This window comes from Heteronotia binoei, chromosome 9 (assembly GCF_032191835.1).
Source record: "Heteronotia binoei isolate CCM8104 ecotype False Entrance Well chromosome 9, APGP_CSIRO_Hbin_v1, whole genome shotgun sequence".
NCBI classification, from domain to species: Eukaryota; Metazoa; Chordata; class Lepidosauria; order Squamata; family Gekkonidae; genus Heteronotia; species Heteronotia binoei.
In genome coordinates, this window is record NC_083231.1 from 117,382,441 (window position 1) to 117,396,986 (window position 14,546).

Here is a 14,546-nt window from a genome sequence, read left to right on the forward strand (position 1 = left end):
AAATACATCTCACAGGGTTCGGGAGGGCGATGAGGCATCAAGGGGAAGGACGCCGGACGGAATCGCCCCAGCCAACCGCCTCCTCCAATTGCAAGAGCGACAAGCATCCCGTCCAATAAGGAAGGAGGATTAGGGCTAGCGAGTGGGATGGAAGGGATGATTGGCAATCCGGGTGACCATGACAACCTGCAAAAGACTAGGTTTGATGGTGGGGCGGGGGGGAAACGGTGCGCCAATAATTACCATAGCATTTACATAAGGTGTGAAAACTGCAGCTCTGCTTAACATTTATATGGCGCTTTGGAGTGCCCACGCCTGGCCAAACTCCCTTAATGTTAGAGCCACACAGAATAAACAACAAATGTGCGAGAGCCACAGGATAGGAAGGAAGGAAAGAAAATAGATGGGGAGGGAGAGGTGGGAAGAAAAGCAACTTTTAATGCATTCTCCAAGCCAGTGGCAGGCTGCGTCTAAAAATATTGGTTGCCAGGAGACAAAGTGGGCCCACCCACAACTATAAGGCTATCATTTAATTTTTATAAGAAATAAATAAAATGTTCAAAGAATCCATAAGTGTAACATTTTACCGGCAGGATGCAGCAGATATGAAATGTAAATACAGATTGCATTTTCTCCAGGGGAGCTGATCTCCGCCAGCTGGAGATCAGTTGAAAAAGAAGATGATGAAGAAGATATTGGATTTATATCCCGCCCTCCACTCCAAAGAGTCTCAGAGCGGCTCACAATCTCCTTTACCTTCCTCCCCCACAACAGACACCCTGTGAGGTGGGTGGGGCTGAGAGGGCTCTCATAGCAGCTGCCCTTTCAAGGACAGAGTCTCAGAGCGGCTCACAATCTCCTTTACCTTCCTCCCCCACAACAGACACCCTGTGAGGTGGGTGGGGCTGGAGAGGGCTCTCACAGCAGCTGCCCTTTCAAGGACAGAGACTCAGAGCGCTCACAATCTCCTTTACCTTCCTCCCCCACAACATACACCCTGTGAGGTGGGTGGGGCTGGAGAGGGCTCTCACAGCAGCTGCCCTTTCAAGGACAACCTCTGCCAGAGCTATGGCTGACCCAAGGCCATTCCAGCAGCTGCAAGTGGAGGAGTGGGGAATCAAACCCAGTTCTCCCAGATAAGAGTCCGCACACTTCACCACTACACCAAACTGGCTCTCCGCAGTTTGGGGAGATCCCCAGGCTGCAGATCCCCAGGCTGCACCTGGAGGCTGGCAACCCTAAATACAATGTAAATTTTTGTTGCATTAGTAATAATATTGGAACTTCTATTATATTTTCAAGCTACTGAAAGGATATTAACATTTTTAACATTGTCTCATGTTTAAGGGGGCCCACTTCATCAGTGGTCCACTTGCCATTGGGCGAGCTGACACCCTGGCCAGCTGCCACTGCTCCAAGCCACTGGCTGGCTTGCTTTGAGAAGCGATTTAAAGAGAGAAATGCTTTTTCCGAGCTAGCTGATGGGGACTTTGAGAGCCGCACAGTGTGTGTGAAAGATAGGATACCAAGTCCAATTCAAGAAATAGCTGGGGACTTTGGAGGTGGAGCCATGGGCAAGGCTGTGACAAGCATAATTGAACTCTAAAGGGAGTTCTGGCCATCGCAATTAAAGGGACCGCACACCTTTTAAATGCCTTCCCTCCATTGGAAGTAATGGATAGGAGCGCCTTCTTTGGGGGCTCACAGAATTGGACCCCCTGGTCCAATCGTTTTGAAACTTGGAGGGTATTTTGGGGAGAGGCACTGGTTGCGATGCTGAAAATGTGGTGCCACTATCTCAAAAACAGCCCCAGCAGAGCCTCGGATACCCATGGATCAATTCTCCATTGTGCCCTATGGAAACCGGTCTATGTAGGGAAGAATGGAGTGCCCAGCAGATATTTCCTCCTCCCCCCCCCCCCGCTTTCTGATGACCCTAAAGCGGGGGGAGGGCCTTCAAACCAGGGGATCTCCTGCCCCCACCTGGGGATTGGCAACCCTAGAAGAGCCACCTGTGGCTACTGAGCCACAGTTTGGCCATCCCTGCTGTAGTCCTTGCGGATACATTTATTGACGCTTTTCATTGGGGTCACTGCATTCGGGTGGTGGGGACGGGGGAATTTAGCCCGGCCTGCATGTTCAACAGCCGCTTAACTCGCGTTGCCAGCTTTGAATTGGGCAATACTTGGGATAGATAATACTCGGCTTAGAGGCCTCCCAGAATTACAACCGATCTCTAGGCTATAGGGGTCAATTCCCGTGGCAAAAAACTGCAGCTTCGTAGGGTGGGTTCTATAGCATAGGAGCCTGCTGAGGCCCCTCCCCAAACCCTAGGCTCCACCCCCAAATCTCCAGGAACTTGTCAAAACTGAACCCGGCAATGCCACCAATCCTCAGTTTTCCCTCCCAACAATCTTGTGAGGCAGGTTCGGCTCATCGTGCTGCATGTACCTTGCTGTATGTAGGATCCGGTTATGCTGTTTCTCTGCCGCTTAATGCATGGGTGTTGAACTCATTAGTTATGAGGGCCGGATTTGACATAAATGTGACCTCGTTTGGCCAGGTGTACCTATTTAAGATCAGGTAGCAGAGAGATAAATTTTATGAAGAACGCAGATAAATACAAATATATATATTTTTAAAAACTTAAAACATGACTTAAAACATGCTTAAAATGTTAACGCTCATTGGTCTTCAAGGTACTTTCTTTGTCCGCCCCCCGGGGCCAAAAGAAGCCAGGTTGCGTGTAACGAGATCCAGGGCTTTTTCGGTGGCAGCACCAGAACTTTGGAACACCCTTCCGGAAGCCGTAAGGGCCCTGCGGGATTTGTCGGCGTTCCGCAGGGCCTGTAAGACCGAATTGTTTAAGCAGGCTTTTGCTGTTTGATTGAAAAAGGGCTGCCACCGGACATCATATAGAATGCTGGCGATCACAGTCGAGAATTCAATACCGCTTATACTGTACTGAAGCAGCGCCGTAGAATGGTTTTAAAACTGAAATAAGTAAATTATGGTTTTATATGTTTTATTGGACTGATTGTATTGTATAATGTTGTGAGCCGCCCTGAGTCCGCTTGCGGAGAGGGCGGGATATAAATTGAACGTACTAAATAAATAAATAAATTTCTCCCATGGGATCCAGGGAACTGGGCAAAGGAAGCTCTGACTCTTTCCTTCTTTCCTCAGGGGACTGCCGGGGGGGGGGGGGGAGCCTCAGCCAATAGAAGAGAGGCTTGGCTCAGTAGCTCTGCTGTGCAATCTGCTGCCTGGCAAAGCAAGCTACTCCTCCCCCCCCCTTCCTCCCCAAGGGAGGAGCCTCAGCCAATGGAGAAAATAGAGGTTTTGCTCTGTAGCTCCTGTATGATCAAGCAAGCCTGGCAAAGCAAGCTGTGATGCAGAAGGAAGCAAGAGGGTGGGAGAAGGAAGCAGATGACAGCCGGTTGCTCAGGGGTCTGATAGGAGCCCTCCGGGGGCCTGATTCAGCCCCCGAACTGCATGTTTGATAGCCTTGGCTTAATGTGTAATGTGAGAATACTTACACTACACTCGAGTTCTTTCTGGTAGTCCCAGACTTCTAAAATCCTAATGCATTAGTTATTGAATGTAACGTTTTGTTAATGGTACTGATTCACTGTATGTAATTCACTTAGAGCCCCAGTGAGAAAGATAGAGTGTAAATATAAACTAAACACCCCCCCCCAGCAGGGCCCAAAGCTACAGGGGGGCCTTGGGGGGGGGCTGTCCCTGGCTTCCCATAGAGGCCCCCCCCCAACTGAGGGGCCCTGACCAAGTCTAGCCAAACACATCCCAGCAAGCTTTATTACAGAGCCAGAATCTGAATTCGCTTTTCCCCTACCCTAGTACGACACTCTGCACCAGACACCCTTGTCCATCCAGGTGGTCGCCTTCCAATTCGCTTTGCTCCTGAGCTTTTAAGAGCTTCCAAATATGCACTTCTTAATCAGACTCCTGCTTTATCTGCCCCAGAATCATTTTTAACAGAATCGGCTAGAGAAGGGGTGGCCAAACTTGCTTAATGCAAGAGCCACATAGAATAAAGGTCAGATGCTTGAGGGAGGGAGGGAGGAAAATGGGTGAGGGAGGAGTGAAAGCAAGCAACTTTAATTTTAAACGCATTCCCCAAGCTGCCAGCTGGCTAGAAGTGATTTAAAAAGAGAAATGCCTTCTCCGAGCCAGCTGATGGGGCGATGGGGGTTTCGAGAGCCACGCTATGTGTGAAAGAGCCACATGTGGCTCCCAAAGCCACAGTTTGGCCACCCGTGGGCTAGAAATTAAACGCAAGGCACTTTCCCCCGTCACTTATTTCCATGCTGGCAGGAACATCACCTGCCAAATTTGTGTGCATCGGGGCACACCTAACGACACAGGGACAGAACCATTTAAAAAGGTGGCAGCCTTTCCCCCTAACCTTTTTATAGCTATTTCAACAACCCAACGGCATCACAGGGTTCTTGTGGAGAAAAATGGGATTGTTCCCCACGAACTGGTGTAATGGACTCAGGCACTTAGCCTGGAAGCTGGGAACAGCCTTGCAACGATTGGCTGGGATGCAGCCATGGTAACTAAAATGTAACGAACTGAAGAGGCTGGCAGAAGAGTGAACGCCTCAGAGTTTAGTGTTGGGAGCTGGAGCAGTGGAGTGAGAACTGGGTACTGAAGCTATTCCTTTCGTAGTGACATTGTATCTTACTACAGTTCTATCCTATTACTACCATTTAATCTGGGTCTATAATTGCTTATCCTGTATGATGTGCCCTCCCAGCCTGTGGTGTATTGCATTTATTATTTTTATTGTTTCTACTTGCTTAATTTTAACGTATTGCAGGCGTGGCCAACGGTAGCTCTCCAGATGTTTTTTCGCCTACAACTCCCATCAGCCCCAGCCAGCATGGACAATGGCTGGGTCTGATGCGAGTTGTAGGCAAAAAACATCTGGAGAGCTACCGTTGGCCACCCCTGATGTATTGTTTTAACTCTGAATTGTAGGGTTTTTATTTTTATCACTATATGTTGTGATCTGCCCTGAGCCCATTTACGGGAAAGGGTGGAATATAAGCCTACTAAGTAAATAACTAAATAAAATCTAGGTTGCGGCGGTCCGGAAGGAGGGATCTCCCTTCCAGCTTTTGACGGGGCACCATTGGTACCAGTGCGTGAGGTCAGGAGTTTGGGAGTGCTACTGGAGTCTTCCTTGACAATGGAAGCCCAGATAGCAGCCACTGCCAAATCTGCCTTTTTCCACATTAGGCGGGCGAGGCAGCTGGCCCCCTTCCTAGAGCGCGGTGACCTGGCAACAGTGATCCATGTGACGGTCACCTCAAGGTTAGACTACTGTAATGCCCTCTACATGGGGCTGCCCCTGTACCGAACTTGGAAACTGCAGCTAGTGCAGAATGTTCCCCAGAGAGCACTGCGATCTAGTTCACAAAATCTGGAAATCCCTGGGCCTAAGGAGGCCAAACTAAAAACAACTAGGGAGCAGGCCTTCTCTATAAAGGCACCCCAATGGTGGAATCAGCTACCGGAGGAGGTGCGGGCCCTACGGGATCTTAATCAGTTCTGTAGGGCTTGCAAAACCACCCTCTTCCAACTAGCCTTTTAAGATGAAACCTAGAAACAACATCAAACCATCTTGTACAAACTGAGACTGTAGCACCATTAAGCTATACTGTTTTTAGATTAACTATTTTAATGTTTAATTTATATATTGTATTTAATTGTATTATCTTGTTATTGATTATATTATCTTGTCTTATTGTCATAACATGATATAGAATATCAGGCCTTTTAAGCCGCCCTGAGCCTGCCTTGGTGGGAAGGGCGGGGTATAAATAAAAATTTATTATTATTATTATTAAAATAATCAGTTGTTGTTGTGAAGAAACTGGAAGGAGCTGAGAACAGCCAGTGGGGCTGAGTTCCTTGAGCAGACAGAACTGGGCTAAGTTTCTGTCCGTGAGAAAGTTTTTAGTCAGAAGGGGGTCAAACCCAGGCACCTTCTGTGTGGAGAAACTCTCTGTGAGGATCTGCCAGCACAACAGGGCAGACTCCTAGTGAAACTGAGAACATTCAAACACTCTTAAGGGAGGGCTGGATTCTGGTGGCTAGAAAGGAATCCCAAAATTCAGACTAAGAATCTAGCTGGGTGGGACACCCAGGGAGTGAGAGGGGCTGGTTTTTCAGCTCTCAAAGGTGCGAGTCCTGTATGCTAGTGTGTATATCTGTGAGCATAATGGAAAACGCGGAAGACCTCTGCACATCGAGGAGATAGGGGTGGGGATCTACTCATTCCAAACCTGTGTGTGGCAGCACTAAGCTGCAAAAGGGTTGATTGCCCTTAACAGGGTTGATTCAGCTGGAACTGCTAGGGAGCCCCACAAACCAGTTCCAGCTGATAGTTGAATAGGGTAGGGCAGGGGTGGCCAACGGTAGCTCTCCAGATGTTTTTTGCCTACAACTCCCATCAGCCCCAACCAGCATGGCCAATGGCTGGGGCTGATGGGAGTTGTAGGCAAAAAAACATCTGGAGAGCTACCGTTGGCCACCCCTGGGGTAGGGGTATGATAAAATTAGGCCTAAGTGGGCTGGGTAGTTTGCTCTGCTCATTTCTGCGGAACAGCTGTAAGGAGCTGCTGTCTGACAGCTGCTTGACGAACAGACGGTTGTGATGGAGACAGGGAAAAAAACAGGTTGCTTACCTGTAACTGATGATCTTCGAGTGGTCATCTGTGCAGTCACACACATGGGTCTTGCCGCAGGCAACGGATCCGTACCTCGGAGTCTCTAATAGCTCGCCTAGAGCGCTTTTTGGCGCGCTCCCCTCTCGCTCTGGGGAGCAGTCACCGACTGCGCATGCCTGGAGCGAGGGGGAGGCGCCCTTCCCACTCAGTTTCTTCCAGCCGCCACTGACACTCTATAGAGTAACATATCAGGCAGAGGAGGCCAGCAGCGGGGAAGGCTGGGTGGGCGTGTGTGACTGCACAGATGACCACTCGAAGATCACAAGAGGAACCTCCCCAGCCAAAGCAACAAGCCTTCTTGAGAAGTATCTTTGCAACTGAAACATTGATCTTATGTTGTAAACTTTAGGATAGCTTGCCTTTGAGTTGGCAAATGAAAGTGCTTTCTGCTTGCGAACCTACATTGGCCTGAAATCAATCAAAGAACACGGGCAGTACAGCGAGGGAGTTTATCTGGCACAAGTCAGGAGTCCTCAGTGTGAGTCGCAAAGAGTGAGTGACAGTTTATTATTTTGATGGTCTGAGAAGCCTGAGAAGGCCAACTTCACCGCACAGCGTTCCTAGTGCCAGATCGGCACTGCCTGCATATCCGAAGTTCTTGTATAGTTAAGGAACCTGCCTAATCGTTAGTTCATCTTTATAAAGCTGTGGCCATTAAATGAAAAGATGTTTGCTCCTTGGGAGGACAGCTATGGCGGACCTGGGCAGTATAATAAAAAGTAGACATCACCCTGCCAACAACAGTCCGTATAGTTAAAGCGATGGTATTTCCAGTAGTCATGTATGGCTGAGAGAGCTGGACCATAAGGAAGGCCGAGTGCAGAATAGATGCTTTTGAGCTGTGGTGCTGGAGAAGACTCTTGCGAGTCCCTTGGACTGCAAGAAGATCCAGTCAGTCAGTCCTAAGGGAAATCAACCCAGACTGTTCCCTGGAAGGTCAGATGCTGATGCTGAAGCTCAAATACTTTGGCCACCCAATGAGAAGGCAACACTCACTGGAGAAGACTCTTGAGAGCCCCTTGGACTGCAAGAAGATCCAATCAGTCAGTCCTAAGGGAAATCAACCCAGACTGTTCCCTGGAAGGTCAGATGCTGATGCTGAAGCTCAAATACTTTGGCCACCCAATGAGAAGGCAACACTCACTGGAGAAGACTCTTGAGAGCCCCTTGGACTGCAAGAAGATCCAATCAGTCAGTCCTAAGGGAAATCAACCCTGACTGTTCCCTGGAAGGTCAGATGCTGAAGTTCAAATCCTTTGGCCACCAGATCAGAAGGGAGCACTCCCTGGAGATCCTGATGCTGGGAAAGACAGAAGGCAAAAGAAGGGGACGGCAAAAGATGAGATGGCTGGACAGCGTTGCTGATGAAACAAACACGAATTTGAGCAGACTTCGGAGGATGGTGGAAGACAGGAGGGCCTGGCGTGACTTTCTCCATGGGGTCGCAAAGAGTCGGACTCGACTGTGAGACCGAACAACAAATTTATAAAGCCTGTGTGTTTAAAGTTTTATGTTATCCCAGCCTGACAAATCTCTGGTTTGGAGATTATTTTGTTACTTCCTGCCTGCCAACTGATTTGTTTCGATAACAACTAATTATTATTATTTTATCCCTCTCCGTCCCCTTTTGTGAACCAACAGATATTCTTTTGCGTTTTGAATCTAAACACGTCTGGTGCTGTCGTTATAGTTCTGACAGGATTTCTGCGCGGGTGCCTGAGGGACTGAGGAAAGGTGACGGGGGAAAATTCTTCGTGGTCACCCTCCCGAGCTGAGCTGACCCAGTTCCTCACAACTGCCTTGAAGAAAAACAATACAAAAAAAAGGGGGGGTTTTAAAAATTCCCAGTAAGTGATCACCTCGTGGAGGGTACCTGTAATGCTGTAGACCAAATTAAAATGGTTCCTCTTAGTTTTAATTTGGGCAGGCTTGAGGCCTGCTTGTAAATTTTTAAACATGTTTTCTGTAAGGCCCATAGAAAAGGTCAGGCCTATTAGTGTGGGCCTTGAGCTCAGTGCACCTGTGGATTGTTGCCTAGGAAACAAAAGGGAGTCACCTGTTGCTGCCTCCCTTATCTGTGTCTCATTAGTGTTATTCTGTTGAGTTTGGGTTTTGATTGAGTTATCTGAACTTACCCGCGAAGGTTTCCTAGGAATAAAGGATTCCCTTTTTCTATTCTCTGAGCCCTCCTTTTGGGACAACTTGACTGAACTCTGAGACCCACTCCACGCTGGGCTCTTCGTTTATGGACTGTTGATGGACTTTGTTGCTTTGATTACCTTGGAACCAATTAGTATGTTTAGATAAGTGAATTTTACAACGTTCTTATTTTTGGTTCACAGCTCCTAATGTAAATTCTTATGCTTATTTCAGATAAACTCTTTTTCTTTTAAAAAGGAGATTTTTTTTTTGTTGCTTTGTTGGAGGGTCGTAACAACCGAATGCCAAAAGCTTATCTAATCGCCTCGAAGTTTGCCTAAACGACCATAAAGAAAAGTATTTTGTCCTGGGGAACTCCTGGCCACATCTGCTGTGGTTTGGCTTTCCCTGGTTTAGGATTAAAAAACCCTGAGGTTTGACTGGGGCCTCAGTGTGTGAAAGTATCCAGTCTGGTGGCAGCTCTACTCCAGGACCCTGCTTTGGGCCTGGTTTTTTGTGTTATTGTCTTAGCCACCATCCTAACGGCCCGCCCAATCTCGGTCACAAGGCGACGGACCGTTACAGTACCAGTCGGAAACCCCAGTGTTCCTGCCCATAGCACCAGTCTGGAACAAAAATGACATTTCTTGGGTGTCTTGGAATAGGATCCCCCCCCCCCCCCCCGCTCCTCAACAGGGACCTGAGTAGCTATTGAAGATCCTTATGAACCAATTCTGCAATGGTCTCTAGTGATCAGGCACACAGAACCTCCATGGTGGCGGAAGCCATCTAACCTTACAGTTTTTGAATTCATTTATTTGGCAATCTCCAATAACTTCTGCCGGTTCACCAAAAGCCCAGTGATTAGCAATGTGAAATGCAAAGTCCATTCTCTTGAGAAAACTCGAAGAATCATCATCGAAGAGCCAGTCAAGTGAGCAATGGCCTCTGCTACGCATTTGGCAAACGCTCCAGGGATGGTTGCTAGCCCAAAGGAAGAAGACGACTGCAGATTTATACCCCGCCCTTCTCTGAATCAGACTCAGAGCGGTTTGCGATTTCCTATAGCTTCTCCCCCCACAACAGACACCCTGTGAGGTGGGTGGGGCTGAGAGAGCTCTCACAGCAGCTGCCCTTTCAAGGACAACTCCCATGAGAGCTACGGCTGACCCAAGGCCATCCCAGCAGCTGCAAGTGGAGGAGTGGGGAATCAAACCCGGTTCTCCCAGATAAGAGTCCGCGCACTTAACCACTGCATCAAACTGGCTCTCAACACCGGGTACTCATAATTGGTACTGGCCTACGAGAATCTCAAGTATTTCATGCTGTTCTTGTGTATCAAGGTGTGAAAATATGCATCTTTTCAATCTAGGAAAGCGAACCACATATTTGGTGTAATAAAAGCAGGGCCGGCCCGCTGACCGTGGCCCCAGGGCCGGCAGGGTGGGGGCACCCAATTTGGCCTCCCCCCTGCGGCACCTCCTCCTCCTCCCCCACAACCTCACTGCCTCCTCCCCGTTTTCTCTTCCCTCCTTCCCCCTCCGCGCAGTCTCGCTGCCTCTTAAAGGTGCCACTTGACTCCTACTTTGTTCTACAGCTTCAGACCAACACAGCTTGCCCACTTGGATCTATCCTCTCTCTCCATGTCCTCCTCCCTCCTTCACCCCCCCCCCACCATGCAGCCTTGCCGCCTCCTCTCGTGCCCCCCCCCTCCGCATTTTCACCATTTTAAGGCTGGGAAAGGGGCCGTAAAGCTCCCCCCAGGCCGTCACTCCCCCCCAAGGAGGCAAGGGCCAATCAGCTGATCGGCGGGGGGGGGGGGGTCAGCCTGGAGAGAGGGGGTGGAGGGAGCTTTACTGAAGAATCCTTTTTGGTTGGCCTTTAGGGGTACGCTTTGTGATGGCTCCTTCGGCAGATGGGGAGGCTGTCTCCGTTAGGAGCACTGACGGGTTGGCAAGACTGGTCTGCAGTGTCATCAAGCGGAGGCATGGACTTGAAATCCAAAAAAAAAAAAACCCAACCTGTTTTTTTTTTATTGCAGACAATACCAAGCCATTGGTTGCAATTTGGCACCAATCGAAGAAAGATTTGGACAACCTGTCCGGGAAGCCACAATCTAATCCTAGCCACTGTCAGGCTGAAGGGGCCGATCTGGTATGTCAGTCGCTGGGGGACTGAGGTGGATCCCTTCCCCTTTGTCTACCCTGCCTCTTAGGGGTGGGGTTGCTGGGGGGCTAAAGCCCTGCCGGAGGGATGGAGGAGACTGGTACCTACAGCCCTGCGTTCGGTAGGGCCTGGACTGAGAGTACCTCCGAGCACGTCAGGGGAGGGACGGTGGCTCAGTGGTAGAGCATCTGCTTGGTAAGCAGAAGGTCCCAGGTTCAATCCCCAGCATCTCCAACTAAAAAGGGTCCAGGCAAGGAGGCATGAAAAACCTCAGCTTGAGACCCTGGAGAGCCGCTGCCAGTCTGAGTAGGCAAGACTGACTTTGATGGGCCGAGGGTCTGATTCAGTATAAGGCAGCTTCATATGTTCATGCATGCCTTGGGAGGTACCTTCGTTTAAAAAGGAGTGGTTGATGAATGCGTTAGAGAGCCAGTTTGGTGTAGCGGTTGAATGCACGGACTCTTATCTGGGAGAACCAGGTTTGATTCCCCACTCCTCCACTTGCAGCTGCTGGAATGGCCTTGGGTCAGCCAGAGCTCTCGCAGGAGTTGTCCTTGAAAGGGCAGCTGCTGTGAGTCCTCTCAGCCTCACCTACCTCACAGGGTTTTTGTTGTGGGGCTTGGGGGGGGGGGGGAGGTAAAGGAGATGCGACTGCTCTGGGACTCGGAGATGAGCCCCGTGGTGCAGAGTGGTAAAAATGCAGTACTGCAGCCTGAGCTCTCTGCTCACGACCCAAGATCGATCCTGGCGGAAGCTGGATTCAGGTAGCCAGCTCCAGGTTCACTCAGCCTTCCATCCTTCAGAGGTTGGTAAAATGAGCACCCAGCTTGCTGGGGGGAAAGTGTAGATGACTGGGGAAGGCAATGGCAAACCATTATCTGCTGCGAAAACGTCGTGACGCGTCTCGCCCCAGAGTCGGAAACGACTGGTGCTTGCACAGGGGACTACCTTTACCTTTTTATAAATCCAATATCATCATCATCTACTACCCAGGGACTGTGCTGAGAGTACTTCTCAGCATGCCTTGGGAGGTACCTTTATTTAAAAAGGAGTAGACGAATGGGTTATACCCAGGGATTGTGCTGTCAATTTGTTCCAATTCTATCCAGCACCGCATCAGCTTGTTCACTGAACAGGCCCCGACCTAAAATGGGAGGTCTTCCCCTTTTGCTCCCGTATCCAATGGGAGAGCTGAGGAAGAAGAAGATGATATTGGATTTATATCCCGCCCTCCACTCCAAAGAGTCAGAGCGGCTCACAATCTCCTTTACCTTCCTCCCCCACAACAGACACCCTGTGAGGTGGGTGGGGCTGGAAAGGGCTCTCACAGCAGCTGCCCTTTCAAGGACAACCTCTGGCAGAGCTATGGTTGACCCAAGGCCATTCTAGCAGGTGCAAGTGGAGGAGTGGGGAATCAAACCCGGTTCTCCCAGATAAGAGTCTGCACACTTAACCACTACACCAAACTGGAAGGTAACCATGAATGTTATAACGATGCCAGAGGCCATCGATCTGCTCTTGCAACCCACTCCATGTCTTGGAGCATTAAGCTGTTTACTCCATTTTTGTCCTTCCACAATACATCAGGGGAAGGTGCTCATGGCCGCAGATCTTTCCCGGGTCCCCTCTCTCTGCAGTCCTTTCTGATCCTGGGAAAAAACAGGTTGCTCACCTGTAACTGATGATCTTCGAGTGGTCATCTGTGCAGTCACACACATGGGTTTTCCCGTCAGGACGAACCCTACCTCGGAGATTTTAAAAGCTAGCCTAGGCGTTATTTTTGGCGCGCACTCCCTTCCGTCCTGGGGAGCAGGCATCCACTGTGCATGCCTGGAACGGGAGGGAGGCGCCCCACCCACCCAGTTTCTTTCCCCGCCGCTGACATAATCGATGAGCGGTTGTAGAGGACCAGTAGCCAGCAGCGGGGATGGTTGGGCGGGCGTGTGTGACTGCACAGATGACCACTCGAAGATCATCAGTTACAGGTGAGCAACCTGTTTATCTTCTTCGTGGTCTCTGTGCAGTCCCACACATGGGTGACTGATAAGCTGAACTGCACGGCGGTGGGTGCTGGCACTAGAGTAGGAGAGAAAATTTGATGCGCAGTTAATGCAAATCAGTCAAACAAGTATTGGACTCCAAGGTAAGTTGGTACTTACCGGACCCAGGTCGTATCTTTAGTCGAAGATAGAGCGGAGTACTGCCTGTCCAAAGGAGGCATCTTGCCTAGCACGAACGTCCAGAGCGTAGTGCATAGCAAAGGTCGAGGTGGAAGACCAGGCGGCGGCAGCACAGACGTCTTCCATGGAGACCCCTCTGGCAAAGGCAGATGATGTTGACAAAGCTCTTGTAGAGTGAGCTCGTAATGCAGTTGGAACCGGCTGCTTTGCGAGTCTGTAACACAGCGTTATAGCAGCAACCAACCATTTCGAAAGTCTCTGCGTAGATATCTTTTGTCCCTTATTGTGGCGTCCATAGGCCACAAAAAGTCTGGAGTCCTTCCTGAATGATGCTGTCCTATCTATGTAATAAGCGAGTGCCCTTCTAACATCGAGGCAGTGCAGGGCTTCTTGGCCCTTATCTGTAGGACGTTGGAAGAAAGCAGGCAAAGTTGTGATCCTGTGCAGGTGAAACGTGGAGACTACCTTGGGTAAGAAGGTAGGGTCTGGTCGTAGCACTACCCTATCATGATGAAAAATGGTGTAAGGTGTGTCTGCTCTAAACGCACAAATATCACTGGCTCTCTTAGCGGAGGTGAGTGCGACTAGCAGCGCCGTTTTCCACGAGAGAAGATGCAGCGGTATTGAAGCCATGGGTTCAAAAGGTGGTTTCATTAGCTGGCTTAATACTAAAGATAAACTCCAGCTGGGGTACAGTTGCCGTGATGGTGGATGCAAGTGTAAGATTCCTTTCAAGAAGGATTTAGCAGCGGGGTGTGAAAATACAGACCGGCCCTGTATGTGAGGGTGAAAAGCTGAGATCGCTGCCAAGTGCACCTTTAGAGACGAATGAGTTAGCCCCTTCTCCGATAATGACAATGTATAGGCCAAGATTTGAGGCATAGAAGCAGATAGAGGTTTGAAGTTATGCTTGGTTGCGTAGATGGAAAATCTTTTCCATTTCATGGAATATGATTTTCTCGTTGATGGTTTCCGGGCATTTAATAGGACATTTCTCACTCCCTCAGGGAATTCCGAGAAAGTATCCTCCAAGCCGTCAAGCGAAGTCTGTCCGGGTCGTGGTGAAGAACCTTGCCGTTCTGTTGTGAGAGGAGGTTCTTGGCCCGGGGGAAGTGATGGTAAGTATTGTCCGATAGGAAAAGGAGCGTTGTGAACCATGGTTGGCGAGGCCACCACGGTGTGACTAGAATGCAATTTGTATTGTCCAGTTGAATTTTCTGTATTGATCGTGTTATCAGTGGAAAAGGTGGGAAGAGAAAGTGCAGTGGACCTGTCCAGTTCTGGATGAAGGCATCCCCTG